Source organism: Tamandua tetradactyla, chromosome 15 (assembly GCF_023851605.1).
Source record: "Tamandua tetradactyla isolate mTamTet1 chromosome 15, mTamTet1.pri, whole genome shotgun sequence".
NCBI classification, from domain to species: domain Eukaryota; kingdom Metazoa; phylum Chordata; class Mammalia; order Pilosa; family Myrmecophagidae; genus Tamandua; species Tamandua tetradactyla.
The window spans coordinates 45725717-45741675 of NC_135341.1; the positions used below are offsets into that span (position 1 = coordinate 45725717).

Consider the following 15959-nt stretch of genomic DNA (forward strand, 5'->3'; position numbering starts at 1 on the left):
GTTTTGCTACATTTTTGCTTAGAAACAATTTTGTGAATATTAATTTACAGAATATGAAAGCCTGTTTTTAGACATTATCATAGGGCCCTCAAAATAATGTGTAACTTATCTGAGTTTATACATGCAGTCAAGTTTTTTCGGTTAGTTCTGTTCATTTTGTGGCTTTTCTATATGTAGATCAAAATGTCTATTTGAATTTTTACCCCTAAATAATTAATGCCAACCATGTGGAGCTTAGGTAGTCTAAAAAACAAGTGTATGGGTTGTCTTCCAACTTGTTTCTTTTAAAGTAGATGAAAATCTAATTTTTTTGTTGATTTCCTTTTGGAGGGGGATATTGAGATAGCATTCACATCCAATAATATTCTCTCTGTCAAAGCATAAATTTAGCGTTTGAGTATATTCATAAGATTTTTGAAGAATTGCCTCTTATTCCATAACATTTTAATCACCCCCTATGGTAGTTAGATTCATTTGTCAGCTTGGCCAGGTGAAGGCACCTAGTTCTGTTGCTGTGGGCATGAGCCAATGGTATGTGATCCTCATGTGTTGCTGATTTACATCTGCAATCGGCTAGGAGGAGTGCCTGCTGCAGTGAATAAAGTTTGACTTAACTGGCTGGTGCTTAAATGAGAGAGTGCAATGTAGCACAGCCCAAGCAGTTCAGCATACCTCATCTCAGCACTCGCAGCTCAGCCCAGGCCTTTGGAGATGCAGAAAGAAGTCACCCTGGGGAAAGTTGTTAGAACCCAGAGGCCTGGAAGGAAGGCCAGCAGAGATCACCCTGTGCCTTCCCATGTAAAAGAGAACCTCAATGGAAAGTTGGCTGCCTTTCTTCTGAAGAACTAACGAAATAAATCCCCTTTTATTAAAAGCCAATCTGTCTCTGGTGTGTAGCATTCCTGCAGCTAGCAAACTAGAACACCCACGAAAAAAACCTTGTACCCATAATAGTTACCTCAGTTTTGCTCTGAACCCACATCAATAGGCAACTATTAACTACTTTGTGTCTCCATGGATTTGTCTGTTAGACATCTCCTTTACTTAGAGTCGTACAATATATGACTTTTTTCCTGGCTTCTTTCACTTACCAGAATATTCTCAAGTATCATCCGTGTTCTAACATGTATCTGAACTTCACTGCTTTTATGGCTGGATAATATTAGTTTGTATGGCTGTCCCATATCTTTTTTTTATCTGTTTATCAGCTGATGGTCATTTGGATTGCTTTTTTTTTTTTTTTAACTATTGTGAATAGTGCTGGTATCAATATTTATGTAGAAATGTTTGTATATTTTCACTTCTTTTTGCTATATACCTAGGAGTAGAATTCCTGGGTCTTATGGTAACTCTATGTTTAATGTTTTGATCAATTGCCAACTGTTTGCCAAAGTGGATATGACCATTTTACATGGTCACTAGCAGCATGTGCAAGTGTTAAATTTCTCCACACCCTTGCCAACCCTTAATGTCTTTTTTGTTATAGCCCTCCTAGTGGTGCTAAGTGGTATCTCATTGTGGTTCATTTCCCTGATGACTAATGATCTTAGACATCTTTCACAGTCTTCCTAGTTACTTGATATCTATATATTTTTTGGAGAAATTTCTGTTCAAATCCTTTGCCTATTTATATATTGGGTTATTTATCTTTTATTATTGAGTTGTAAGAGATCTTTATGTATTTTAGATTAGTAGACTCTCATCAGATGTATGATTTGCAGAACATTTCTGCCATTCTGTGGAGAATATATATATAATATATATATATTATATATATATATATATAAAAGCAATAAATTTCAAAGCAAGCAGCAACGTTTAGTTATAGAACAAATTTCAGAGTTTGGTATGGGTTACAGTTTTGCAGTTTAAACTTTTTCCTTCTAGCTGCTCCAAGTGCAGCATTTAGTTATGGAACAAATTTCAGAGTTTCGTATGAGTTACAGTTCTACAATTTTAAGTTTTTCCTTCTAGCTGTTCCAAGACACTGGAGACTAAAAGAAATATCAATATAATGATTCAGCAGTCAGTCATTTGATAAATCCTGTCTTCTCTGTTATAACTCCACCTTCTCCTTTGGTCTTTCTCCCAATATTTAAGGGTATTTGAGCTATGCCCATTCTCAGTTTTTCATGTTGGAAAGGGCTGTAGATATTATGGGATGAGGGATGGAACTAGTTGATATTCTGGAGAGGTTGGCACCTCTGGGTTTCAGGATATCCAGCCTAGGAACCCATCTGGAGGCTACAAGTTTTTGGAAAGTAGTTATAGCATGTGGAACTTTTGTGGACGCTCAGATAAAGCCCTAGGTGTTCTTTAGGATTAGCAGGAATGCTTTGCATTGGTGTTTGGCAGTGATAATTAGTAATATTTAACTGAAGCTTGCATAAGAGTATTCTCCAGAGTAGCTTCTCAACTTGATTTGAACTCTCTCAGGCACCGATACCTCATTTGTTACAATTCTGTCCCCACTTTTGGTCAGGAAAGCATTGTTGATCCCACAGTGCAGGGCCAGGCTCACCCCTGGCCAGTCATATCCCGTGTTGCCAGGGAGACTTTCACCCCTGGATGTCATGTCCCATGTAAGGGGGAGAACAGTCATTTCACTTGCAGAGTTGGGCTTAGAGAAACAGAAGCTACATCTGAGCAGCGAAAAAAGTCCTATGGAAGAAACTCTTAGGCATGACTATAGGTAGGCTTAGTTTCTTCACTACATAAATAAGAGCCCCGACCCAATTAGCTTCATTCTTATCTCTAATTGAAACCTGATCTCTTTTTCAATTTCTTTAACAGTTGTATGTGGCAATGTTGACTATCAGAACTGCATAACTCCTACTCTGAGTCTTGGATTTTCATTGCTCCCATGAGAAAAATAACTAATAAACACACCTTCACCAAAGAGAAAATCCAAACCTCCCCTGAACTCTTGCCCTATTCCCCATTGTATAGCCCTGGTATTGTTGTGATACTGTTGATGTCTTCCTGTTAAATATAGCCCATAGCATGTTATTGTAATTTCCCCCCAAATCCCAATTTATAAACTTTGTACAAGATTCAGGTCTTTGAAACAGTTCATGCAAGAACTTATTTATACTTGTAATGTGGGATACATGGTTCTAAACAACCCCTTTCAGTCATGTTCACCTTCAATATGGCAATATTATTTATAGACCCACTAATGAACTGCCTTCACTTCTACTCATTTCCTACATTTAAATTCAACCTCGTTAGCTAACTGTTCATCCATCTCTAGTGTCCACATATCTGTAGAGCTCCTATATTCTGTTTTATAAGCCTCTAAGTTTACCTGTACCATGGTCATAAAAGTGAAGTCATTCAGTATCCTTCTGTGTCTGGGTTATTTCACTCAGCATTATGTCATCAAGGTTGATCCATGTTGTCATATACTTCAGGATCTCATTTCATTTTAGTGCTGCATCATATGCCATCGTATGTATATAGTTGTTCATAATATCCTGTTGTGATTATTTTTTTATTTTTTAAGGGTCCATGGTAACGACTCCCATCTCATTTCTGATTTTGTTTATTTGCATACTCTCTCTTTTTTTTTCTTTGTCAACCTAGCTAAGGGTCCATCAATTGTGTTGCTATTTCTCAAAAAAAAAAAAAAAAAACCCACAACTTTTGGTTTTATTGATTCTTTCTATAGTCCTTTTCTTCTCCAATTCATTTAATTCTTATTGAATCTTAGGGTTACTTTGCTGTTCTTTCTCTAGTTCCTCTAAGTGAGCCATTAAATCCTTAATTTTTGCTCTTTCTTCTCTCTGTCTGCATCTTTATATGCTTCGTGATTTTCTTTTGCCTTCAAGGTATGCAATTATCTTGATAGGGTTACTTTGCAGTTGATTTCCTTCAATACTCTAAGGTTTTTTATTTGTGGGATGGGTGTGGGGCAGGCTCTGGGACTTGGGGCACAGCACAGGGCTAGGCACTAGGCAGGGGCGCTATGTTGTTGCCTGGTACATGGGGTTAAGATGGGGGACGCCCCAGGGGCCATGGGGTTTGGGTGCAGCTTGGGTAGGCTTGGAAGCACAGGAGAAGGACGTATTGTGGGGGACATGGAAGCAGCGTGTGGGAGGAGGTGGGTCGGGGGCCCATGTGGGTGCATGGGGCTCAGGGTGGTGGAGAAAGGGAGTGCTTTGTGCAGGAGGGCATGGTGTGGGTATGCGTGTGCAGAGCATGGGATTTGTGGGTATCAGTGTATGGGGTTCCGGGTGCAGGGGGTGGGGTGTGGGTGTTCCCATGTATGGTTGTGGGAGGGACAGGGTGCAGGGGTAGGCCAGATCAGAGGTTTGTGTGGTTGAGGGGTATGCGAGGGTGTGGGGGGTGGAATGGGGTGGGGAAGGGGTGGAACAGGCAGGATGCACGCATTTGTATGAGGGAAGGGCAGGGGGTGCTGGTGCAGGGGTGCCCATGTGCATGTGTTGGCAGGGTGAATTTGCATGGGTCCCAGGGGAGGGTGGCACATGTGGATCTGTTCAAGGTGCCTGGCTTGACTTACTTCCTTCTCCCTGTCTGTGTACTCCTAAGGGCATGTTAGGTTCTTTGCGCCCACTGGAGGGTCTCCAGTTCTCTGTCTCACTCCTTCTGCTTTTTCAACCAGGGCCTCCCTTTGTGATGTAGAAGACCGTCCCAGGTCACTTATACCCTGGAATCATTCTCCCAGTCGTTTTTCTGTCCTCTCTGTAGCTGTTCCTTGAAGCAGGGGTGAACTTGCCTGTCCTATTCTGCCATTTTCATGGATGTTAACCCTCTTTTCACTTTTTTGCATTGCGTGCAGGGAAAGCAAACCCATATCCAGAGTATGTGTCTGTTCCAGTTAGAACAAATCTCTGCCCCTTCCATGAAGGAAGTGGTCCAATGTAATCAATCTGCCACCATGCAGCTGGCTGATCACCTTGGGGAATGGTGCCATATCGGGGGCTGAGTGCAGGTCTCTGCTGCTGGCCGGTTGGGCACTCAGCAGTGGCCATAGCAAAGTCAGCCTCGGTGAGTGGAAGTCCATGTTGCTGAGCCCATGTATAACCTCCATCCCTACCACCATGACTACTTTGTTCATAAGCCCTTTGGGCAATGACAGGAGTTGCTGGGGAAAGAGGCTGACTGGTATTCACAGAATGGGTCATCTTATCTACTTGATTATTAAAGCCTTCCTCTGCTGAAGTCACCCTCTGGTGTGCATTCACATGGGATACAAATATGTTCATGTTTTTAGCCCACTCAGAAAGGTCTATCCACATACTTCTTCCCCAGACCTCTTTGTCACCAATTTCCCAATTATCGTCTTTCCAAGCCCCTGACCATCCAGCCAAACCATTAGCAACAGAGTCAGTATACAGATGTACCTCTGGCCAATTTTCCTTCTAAGCAAAATGAACAACTAGGTGCACTTCTCAAAGTTCCCCTCACCACTGTCCTTTAAGGACACCCCAGAAAGGGGTTGTAATGCTGCAGCTGTCCACTTTCGAGAGGTACCTGCATATCATGCTGAACCATCTGTAAACCAGGCCCAAGTTTTCTCTTCCTCAGTCAATTCACTCTAAGGAACTCCCCAAGAGGCCATAACCCTGGTCTGGGAAAGAGAAGGTAATGTGGCAGGAGTGGAGACCGTGGGCATTTGGGCCACTTCTTCATGTAACTTACTTGTGCCTTCAGGACCTGCTCTGGCCCTGTCTCGTATATACCATTTCCATTTTACAATAGAGTGCTGCTGTGTGTGCCCAACTTTATGGCTTAGTAGGTCAGACAACACTCAGCTCATGATAGGCAACTCAGGCCTCATGGTAACTTGGTGGCCCATGGTTAAGCGAGGCCAAAAGCTGTTTCTCAAAAGGAGAGTAGTTATCTGCAGCAGATGGTAAGGCTTTTCTCCAAAATCCTACGGGTCCGCATTGTGATTCTCCTATAGGGGTCTGCCAAAGGCTCCAGCCAGCATCTCTATTTGCCACTGATACTTCCAGCACCATTGGATCTGCTGGATCATATGGCCCAAGTGACAGAGCAGCTTGTACAGCAGTCTGGACCTGTCGCTGAGCCTCCTCTTGTTCAGGTCCCCACTCAAAGTTAGCCGCTTTTCTGGTCACTTGATAAATGGGCCAGAGTATCACACCCAAATGAGGTATATGTTGTCACCAAAATCCAAAGAGACCAACTAAGTGTTGCGCCTCTTTTTTGGTCATAGAAGGGGCCAGATGCAGCAACTTATCCTTCACTGTAGAAGGGATATCTCAACATGTCCCACACCATGGGATACTAGAAATTTCACTGAGGTGGAAGGCCCCTGTATTTTTGTTGGATTTATCTCCCATCCTCTGATACACAAATAACTTACCAATAAGTCTAGGGTAATTGCTACTTCTTGGTCACTAGGTCCAATCAACATGATATCATCAATGTAATGGACCAGTGTAATGTCTTGTGGGAGAGAGAAACGATCAGGGTCCCTGCGGACAAGAGTATAACATAGGGCTGGAGAGTTGATATACTCCTGAGGTAGGACAGTGAAAGTGTATTGCTGACCTTGCCAGCTGAAGGCAAACTGTTTCTGGTGGTCTTTACAGATAGCTATTGCATTTGCCAGATCAATAGCTGAATACCAGGTACCAGGGGATGTATTGATTTGCTCAAGCAATGATACCACATCTGGGACAGCAGCTGTAATTGGAGTTACCACCTGGTTGGGCTTACAATAATCCACTGTCATCCTCCAAGACCCATCTGTTTTCTGCACAGGCCAAGTAGGAGAGTTGAATGGGGATGTGGTAGGAATCACCACCCCTGCATCTTTCAAGTCCTTAAGAGTGGTAGTAATCTCTGCAATCCCTCCAGGAATCTGGTATTGCTTCTGATTTACTATTTTGTGTGGTAGGGGCAGTTTTAGTGCCTTCCACTTGGCTTTTCTCACAATAATAGCCGTCATTGCATGAGTTAGAGAGCCAATGTGGGTATTCTGCCAGTTGCTCAGTGATCTATACCAATTATATATTCTGAAACTGGGGAAATAACTACAGAATGGGTCCGGGAGCCCACTGGACCCATTGTGAGATGGACCTGAGCTGCAACTCCATTGATCACATGGCCTCCATAAGCCCCCACTCTGACTGGTGGACCAGAGTGATGTTTTTGATCCCCTGGAATTAATGTCACTTCTGAACCTGTGTCTAATAATCCCCAAAATATCTGATCACTTGCTTTTCTCCCATGCACAGTTACCCTAGTAAAAGGCTGTCAGTCTCCTTGAGAAAGGCTTGGAGGAAGATTAACAGTATAAATTTGTGGCAGTGTAACAGGGTTCTCCCCTCATTCAAGGGGCTCTGGGTCTATAAACTGTTTCAAGTCTGGAAATTGATTAAGGGGCCTTGACTCTGTGTTTTTGTAATTCAGGTTAGACTTCTGTTTACTTGTCCTAGAACTCCTTTGTTTATACAGCTCAAACAAGAATTTAGTAGACTGCCCTTCTATTGTATTTCTAGGTACCCCATGATTTACTAGCCAATGCCACAAATCTCTGCCAGGCATGTAATTCTGATGCCTGCTTTGAGTTTGTTGTCTATTATAATAGCCACGTCTACCCTGTCTTTGGTGATTAAGTGCTGCCACCTGGCTTCTGCCAGCTCAGGATCCGGTCATCTCCATTGTGTTTAAGGATTCCAGCTCAGTGACAGCAGTTCCCACAGTAACATCTGACCTACAGAGAAGTGCAACCACAGAGCTCTTCAGGGATGATGGTGTTAGTCTCACAAATTTATTTCTCACTGTTCTGGTAAAAGGTGCATCCTCCAAACATTCCTGGGGTGTAAGAGCAGGCTTTGCATGATAAATCCACTCTAACATTCCAATCTCTCTAAGCTCTGGATCCCCTCATCTACATTATACCAGGGCAGTTCTGGCATTTCAACCTCAGGTAATGTTGGCCACCTTTTGATCCATGTTTCAACCAACCATCCAAACAAACTGTTAATACCTTTTCTAACCCCTCAAGCTATAACATTGAATGCAGAATCTCTACTTAGTTGGCCCATATCAATAAATTCAGCCTGATCCAGCCTTATATTCCTCCCACCATTATCCCACACCCGTAAAATCCATTGCTACACATAGTCCCCTGATTTCTGTCTATATAAATGGAAAACTCACACAGTTCTTTTGGAGTATAACATACCTCCTCATGTGTGATATCTTTAGGGGTCTGTTGGAACATGAGTCTAATTATAGGTCTGGAAGAAATGAGGAGTGATGGGAGTGGGTCATGAAAAGAATTGGAAATATCTTCCAAGCCATTTGCTTCAGGCCCTTCATTTGCAGTTTCATCTGGTGAAACAGGATTAATCACTCTAGGGCTAATCCCTTCAGGAGGAGGTTGGGTGGCCAACTCCTCAAGGCAGGCTGGAGGTGGGGTGGTTATATCCTCAGGGCAAAATATTACAGGGTTATCTAGAAAGACTCAGCATGACCTAGGGTTTCCACCTCAGCCCCGACATCATTATCAATCCATATGTTACCATCCCATTTTTCAGGGTTCCACTCCTTTCCAATCACTTTAACAGCAGATACCATGCAAGATTGAGATTTCAGTTTACATTGTAAAGTTGCTACTCTAACAATAAGATTCTGAGTCTGAATTTTAGAGATCTCAAGTCTATGGCTACAGGAAACAAGATTTTCCTTCAGGATACTCATAGAAACGTCTACATCTGTCAGACGGCACTTAAGCTTCTTGTTTGAAGCCTTTAGCCTATCCCTTTCACTCCTTAATGTAGCCAGTGTATCTAACAACAACCAACCAACATCTCTATACCTCTTATTTGTACAAAACTCTGTAAAGGCATTGAAAACATTATCCCCCAGAGCCTGGCTTCATACAAGCAAAGCATTAGGAGAATCAAATGGTGATATTTTGACTCTCTCTTTTGCCAACTCACTCCATGGATTGGGAGTGTCATTCTGATTATGGGAATCAGGATCCTTAGTGCCTTTGAGTCCTGTCAGAGTAGAAAACTGTTCATAAAACCCCATTTTTAAGGTTCTGTTTTTAAGAACCACTCCTGGTACCAAGATGTATTAGTTAGGGTTCTCTAGAGAAATAGAATCAACAGGGAACACTTGCAAAAATATAAAATTCATAAAAGTGTCTCACGTGACCACAGGAATGCAGGGTCCAAAAATCCGCAGGGCAGGCTGTCAAACCATTGATTCTGATGGAGGGTTTGGACAGACTCCACAGGAGAGGCTCACTGGCCAAAACAGGAATAGCCTATCTCTTCTGAATCCTTCTTGAAAGGCTTCCAGTGATCAGATTAAGCATTACTCATTGCAAGGGAAGACATTCCCCTTTGGCTGATTACAAATGTAATCAGCTGTGGATGTAGCTGACATGATCATGATTTAATTCTATGAAATGTCCTCATCGCAACAGACAAGCCAGCCCTTGCCCAATCAGACAAACAGGTACCACCACTTGGCCAAGTTGACACATGAACCTAACCATGACACCCAGTAAGCATTCTGTTTTAAACAGGTATATGTGGCTTTGTTTCCTTTTGTTCTGTTTCATTGCATTCAGTTTGATTAAACTATTTAAAGTTTAAACTTATTGAATGCTTCAACCTGCTTGGAAAGCCCTTTCATGTGCCCTGCCTTTCACAGGCAGTTTGCTTCAGGGATGATATCCAGTTGTACCAAGACAGCAGGAATGTGCACTTCTGATCTAAGATGCCAAAAACAGATACTGCCATATCCTCCAATTAGCACATGGTCTTTCTAATAGGAATCAAGAGAGAGAGAGCACAATCAAGAAAAGGCTCATATTTTAACACTTAGACTAGTTGTGAAAGGTATTGAGAGAGTTCTCTATGACTCATCTCCTGCAGGCAGCCCACAGCATATTCCTGCACATACAGGTCTGGATAGTTGAAATCCAGAAGCTTCATAATTTCCTGGGGATGAGGCAGAGGAGGGGAGTTTAAACCATAACTGAAGAAGTGCCTAACGCTGAGCAACATCCTCAAGTTTATTCCACTTGATAGCAGTAATTTTGGTAGTGTCTGTAGAGAATTCTTTCTGCATTGTTGTCTCAATGTCCAAATGAAATCCATTTCATCCTCACACAGTTGAGATAATGGATCCTGTTCAAGGTTTCTTTTAGTCTAAAATGAAATGTTTTGCCACCTAGACTTGATATATTAGCAGTAACGCTGCTTGCAAATCTCAGTCATCTTTTCAATGATCTTATCGAAGGGAGGGTAATAAAAAAAATTGCTTTTTATTCTCTGGGAATTTAATATGCAAAGCTGTTGGATTTTCAGAATATGGATTTGTTTGAACAGTTCTCATTGCATTCAACATTTCAAATTCATCAGGAAATGAAGACCAGTTGTGCAATATTATATCTCCAGATCTCAGCTATCCTTTAAAGTAAAAAAATCATTGTATTCATTGATGTTCTACAGAATAATTCTCTTTTTCTGGTTTTCCTGTTGGTCTGACTATTGAGGTATTAATAGTTTTAGTCAACTTATTCATTTTCACTTTATCCAAAACAATATAAACAGCAAAAACATAATCGAGCTGTCCTTGGCAGGTCACAGATATTAAGATCAAATTCCAGTGGTTCATTCCAAATGTGATCATTTTTTTTCCTGATATTTCTAAGCTTATGACAGTTTTACAAAGGAGCTTGGTACCAAGAAAGAGACCAGCTCTGGCATGAACTGTTAGTTTTTCCTGTTTTGAAGTTAATTTTCCTTAACCAGGACAATTTGGAAAGGGTGGGTATTTTCCCAAATATGAGAAATAACTCATGTTTTCTTTGCTGGTAAAGGAAGAGGAGGGTTAAGTGAATTTTGATTTATGGCAATCATTTCCTGCTTATACGTCTTGATCTTGCAGTATTCCACTAGCATAAAAGATAGCAGAGTCTTGTTCATCACACACTTTCAGGTATACTAGAAATGAATTAGTGGATCGTTATCAAACATATATTCTACTCTCCTCCTGACTTACGACATAGTCATAGGGGCTAACTTCATTTTCTTCCCCTTGAATAGACAAACGTTTTTGAATTACCAATTTATCTATCTTGATAGTATTCATATTGGGAGAAACTTGAAAGCTCAGCACATCCTCACAATTTTCAAAGTGTGAACAGGCACAATGAGCTTTCCTCTATTAAATTTATCTTCTAAGTTCCTCAAGGATGAACTTCTACGTTCACGCTCTGATGGATAAGTTTGCTTTAACCAGTCCATCGAGCCATTCCTACAAGTGAATTAATCTTTTTCTCACTGAATTTGCACACTTTTTCTAGGAATTCATTCACTTCAGGATCCTATGAAACATCAAATTCATGCAGATCTTTTCCTATAAGGACTCCAATTTTTGAGTCTAAATTTTCCCCTGAATCTCAACTTCATGTTACCAGCTTGAGAGCTGGAAGAATAAGCATCACAGAGGCTTCTTGTTTCATCTCCAGTTTCTTCACATACAACAGTTGATTCACACTTGCAAGCACGTAGGAGTCAGTTTCCATAAGGAGGTTAAACATTGGGTAATTGTATACTTATTTCCATAGCATCTGCTTAATATGAGAAATGGTAGCTGCTCGAGATACTTCCAACTGATATATATCCAAGTAGGCAGAAGGAAATCCACAGGTTTCGAGCCATCAGATGCAACTTGTGAGTCCACTGCCCTGATGTCAAAGATGTCTGCCATAGCAGGAGACCTTATGAAATTGAAGCTCATTTATACCCATGAGACCCTACAAATGATAGTCTCCATTTCAGTTAGGAAAACAGACGACATTACTTATTTTTCAAATGTGAGAGTTTTCATAGAGGACTTTTTCAGATTAAAAGGTACATTGCCAGGCCCTGGCTCTGGCGTGTGCATCCCCACCCCTCTCAGTCACCTCCTGACTGACTGCCCAATTATGTCTTTTTGTATGTTTTTAATCATGAAAGGGTGTTGGATTTTGTCAAATGGTTTTACTATGTTTATTGAAATGATTCCATAAATATATTGGACTACATTGATCAAGTTTAGTATGATGTATTCCTGGGACAAATCCTGCTTGTTTGGTGTATAATTATTTTTTATATGATGTCAAATTTGGTTTCTTAATATTTTCCTGAGTATTTTTGTATTATAGTAATTAGGGTTATTAGCATATAGTTCTATTTCTTTGTGATGTCTTTGTCTGGTTTTTGTATCAGGGTAATATTGACCTTCATATGAGATCTATTTTTCATATATTTTGGAAGAGTTTGTGAAAGATATGTCTTAATTCTGAAAATGTTTGATAGACTTCACCAGTAAAGTGAATTTTAATCATTTGAGTCCTCCCTCCTTTTTGCTTGCTTGATCTAGCTAAAATTTTGTCAGTTTTTTTATCTTTAAAACATCTGTTGAGGGCCACGGTGGCTCAGCAGGCAAGAATGCGTGCCTGCCATGCCAGAGGACCTGGGTTCGATTCCTAGTGCCTGCCCATGTTAAAAAAAAAAAAAATGAATATAAAACATCTGTTGATCAATTTGTTTCATCGATTTCTCTATTATTTTTTTTATTCTCTATTTTGTTTATTTCTCTAACCTTTATCATTTCCTTCCTTCTGCTTTTTTTTTTCTAGTTTGCTATTATTTTTCTCTTTCCTTAATGTGCAAGAATAGGTTATTGAGTTTTATTTTTTTCTTCAAGTAGGCGTTTAGAACTATAAGTTTCCCTCTGAGCACTGCTTTTGCTGTATGCACCTAGTTTGGTATGTGTTTGTTTTCAAAATGAAAAAATGGTTTTCATCTCAAAGAATTTTCTAATTTCCCTCGTGGTTTCTTCTTTTAGCTTTGGTTATTTAGGGGTGTATTATTTAATTTTACATTTTTGTAAATTTCCCAAATTTTCTTGTATTATTTATTTATTAATTGTTGTTGGAGAATATACTTTGGATGTCCTTTTAAATTTATTGAGGGTTCTTTTATGACTTAATATATGGTCTATCCCTGGAGAATGTTTCATGTGACTTGAGAACAATGTGTAACTTCCTGTTGTTGGATGGAGTGTTCTGCAGATGTCTTTTGGTCTGGTTTATTTGGTCTGGTTTATTTCTAATGTTCAAGTCTTCGATTTCCTTATTGATTTTCAGCCTAGTTATTCTGTGCCTTATTAAAAGTTTGACATTGAAGTTTCCAACCATTATTGTGGAATAATGTCTATTTTCCACAATGGTTTAATATAGTCAATATTTAATATTGTCTATTTTTCCCTTCAATTCTGTCATGTGCTTCATGAATTTCAAGGAGCTGTTGTTAGATGTGTATATGTTTATAGTTGTATCTTCTTGATGGGTTGACTCTTGTATAATTATGAATTGTCCTTCTTTGTCTCTAGAAGCAATTTTTTGTCTGAAAGTTGCTTTTTTTTGGAATTAGTGTAGCCACACCAGTTCTATTTTCAAAACTGTTTGCAAAGTATATATTTTTTCCATCCTTTGACTTCTGATATATTTATGTCTTGGAATCTGTAGAATGTTTATTATAGATAGTATTTAGTTGAGTTATTTTTTTATCCATCCTGCGAGTCTCTTCCTTTTTAATTTAAATGTGTAAATATTTTACATTTTGTGTAATTATTGATGATATAAGAATTATGTTAGCCATTTTGTTATTTGCTTACCATATGTCACATGCCTTCCTCCTTTTCCTCCATTTCTGCTTTCTTTTATGTTAAATAGATATTTTGTAATTTACCCTATTAATTCTCTTATTATTTCTTTTACTGTATATTTGAGTTATTTTCTTAGTGATTGCCTGGGGATTACAATTAAAATCTTAATTTATAACCATCTAGCTTAGTTTAATCCAACTTCATTTTAATTGTATATAAAACATTGCTCCTATATAGCTCCATTGTCTGTTCTCTCCTTTTTGCTCTTTTTGTCATACAAGTTCCAACTTTATGTCTTACATGGCTATCAATAGGATTTATTATTATTGGTTTATGCAGTTTCCTTTTAAATGTGATATGAGAAAAATGGATTTAGAAACCAAACATATTAACACTATGTCTTTTATTTATCATGTCATTGCCTTTACTAGTAGTACTCTTAATTTCTTCAAGTAGATTCAAGTTACTGTCTAGTGTTCTCTGGTTTCATCCTTAAGGACTTCTTTTAGTATTTCTTGTATTGCATGTCTGCTGGTGATAAATTCTCTATTTTTTTGTTTGTTTAGTTGTTTTTGGGAATGTGATAGTGTTGTCTTCATTTTTTAAGAATTATTTTGCTGGGTAGAGAATTTTTAGTTGAGAGAGTATGTCTTTCAGCACTTGAAAAATGTCAGCCTATGCATCTGGCCTTCGTGGTTTCTGATGAGTGATCTGCTGTCAGTCTTACTGAGGATCGCATATGTTATGAGTTACTTCTCACTCGCTGTTTTGAAGATTCTCTATCTTTGGCTTTTGATAGTTTGATAATGATGTATATAGATGTAGAACTTTTTTAGTTCATCCTACTTAAAATTTCCTGAGCTTCTTGGATAAGTAAATTAATGCTTTTCATCAAATTTGTAAATTCAGAATCTGTTCAGTTGTATTCATTCTCTTCTGTAATTTTGTAGTCTCTAGTCTTTGTCATGTGTAGCCAATGAGGTCTCTTCTCTATTTGGTTCATGGTTGCCTCATGATTGGACAGAGATTTCCTTTAAAACTCTAGAGTCAGTAGACTCTTACTTACTGGAGGCATTAAGTGTCCCAGTCTTAGGTGAGAGGCGCTGTTTGCATGTTGGGGATTGGGGCATGCCTTCAGCACTCAGTCAGGCAGCTGACAACTGTGCCTTCATGTTCACTTCTCATTTACTCAGAGCCTCCAGGTCAGCTGTAGGTGGGAGCTTTGGGCTTATCAGGTCTTGGCTGAGTTTATACGCAAGTCTGGTTCTGAGCAAAACTCCAGGCCTGTGTGTGATCCTCTACATTCCCAGGAATATATCAGAGCTTTTCAAGATCCTATGGGCATTTTATTCCCTAACTCTTCCTTTTTAGCTTTAGGTTAGCTTATTGTTTTCTCCGTCTGTTATTTTCTGCCTCAGGCTGCTGAAAAGAAACAATTTTCTGTAAATGCTTTTGACAAGTGCTCCTTTGTTATACTGGGTAAACTCAGAATCGGGTCAAATAAAGCAGACTTGTAATAAAACAGAATTGTCCTTAAGAAATGAAGGAGAAATGAGCACATCTCAGTATTTTTAGGCAGGAGAGAATTTTCAGAGGTCCTTTTTCGTTTTTATTGGCATTACCTGAACTTATCTTACTTTGAGTGCTTTATTTTCCCTAAAATTCACATATATAAGGATGCTTGTTTTTAAAAAAGTGTTCCTCTAGTACATTGTGTATCCACAAACAATTTCTGGTAACTAGAAATACATAGGATTAGAATTTTATTGGTAGCATGGATTTTAGAATATTCATTTTGCGAAGTGGAGCTTTTCCTACATTTAATCAGATTCTTACCTCTTCCAGATTTGCTCTTTGTATGATGGTTTAAAACTTTTACAAAGTCTTGTGTTCTATGGAACTTATGTTTCTAGATTTTGTGAAAGAGCATCCATATTATTAATCACTGACTAAATAAATCAACTCTAAGGAAAAGTAGATTGGAATGTGATTTAAAGCAATACCTTAATTACATCAAGGGATAGTTGCTTAAAGGTCTTTGTAGTGAAATGAAATACCGTGTGGTTTGCTTTATGATTTTTAAGTGCTTTTCTTTATATACATGAATTTAAATATGCTAGGTATCATGGTTTTATTTTGACCAATTCTTTTGGCCTGCCTTTCTTTGAAGTCAACTTTTATTAATGTGATTTAGTTGTTGTACTATACATTTTAATTATTTTCCTGAATTTATACGAGATTAACTTTTCAATTAAAATCAGAGACACTGTCGAAAATTGTCT

The 15959-nt window shown here is 39.2% G+C and overlaps 1 protein-coding gene and 1 pseudogene across 10 annotated transcripts in view; one reads left to right on the forward strand and one right to left on the reverse strand.

Annotated features, from left to right (window-relative positions):
• Positions 1-15959, forward strand: part of ULK4 (unc-51 like kinase 4) — a 749242-nt gene that overhangs the window by 425531 nt on the left and 307752 nt on the right. The window lies entirely within an intron of this gene.
• Positions 9457-11763, reverse strand: LOC143657752 (phosphatidylinositol 4,5-bisphosphate 3-kinase catalytic subunit beta isoform pseudogene; annotated as a pseudogene).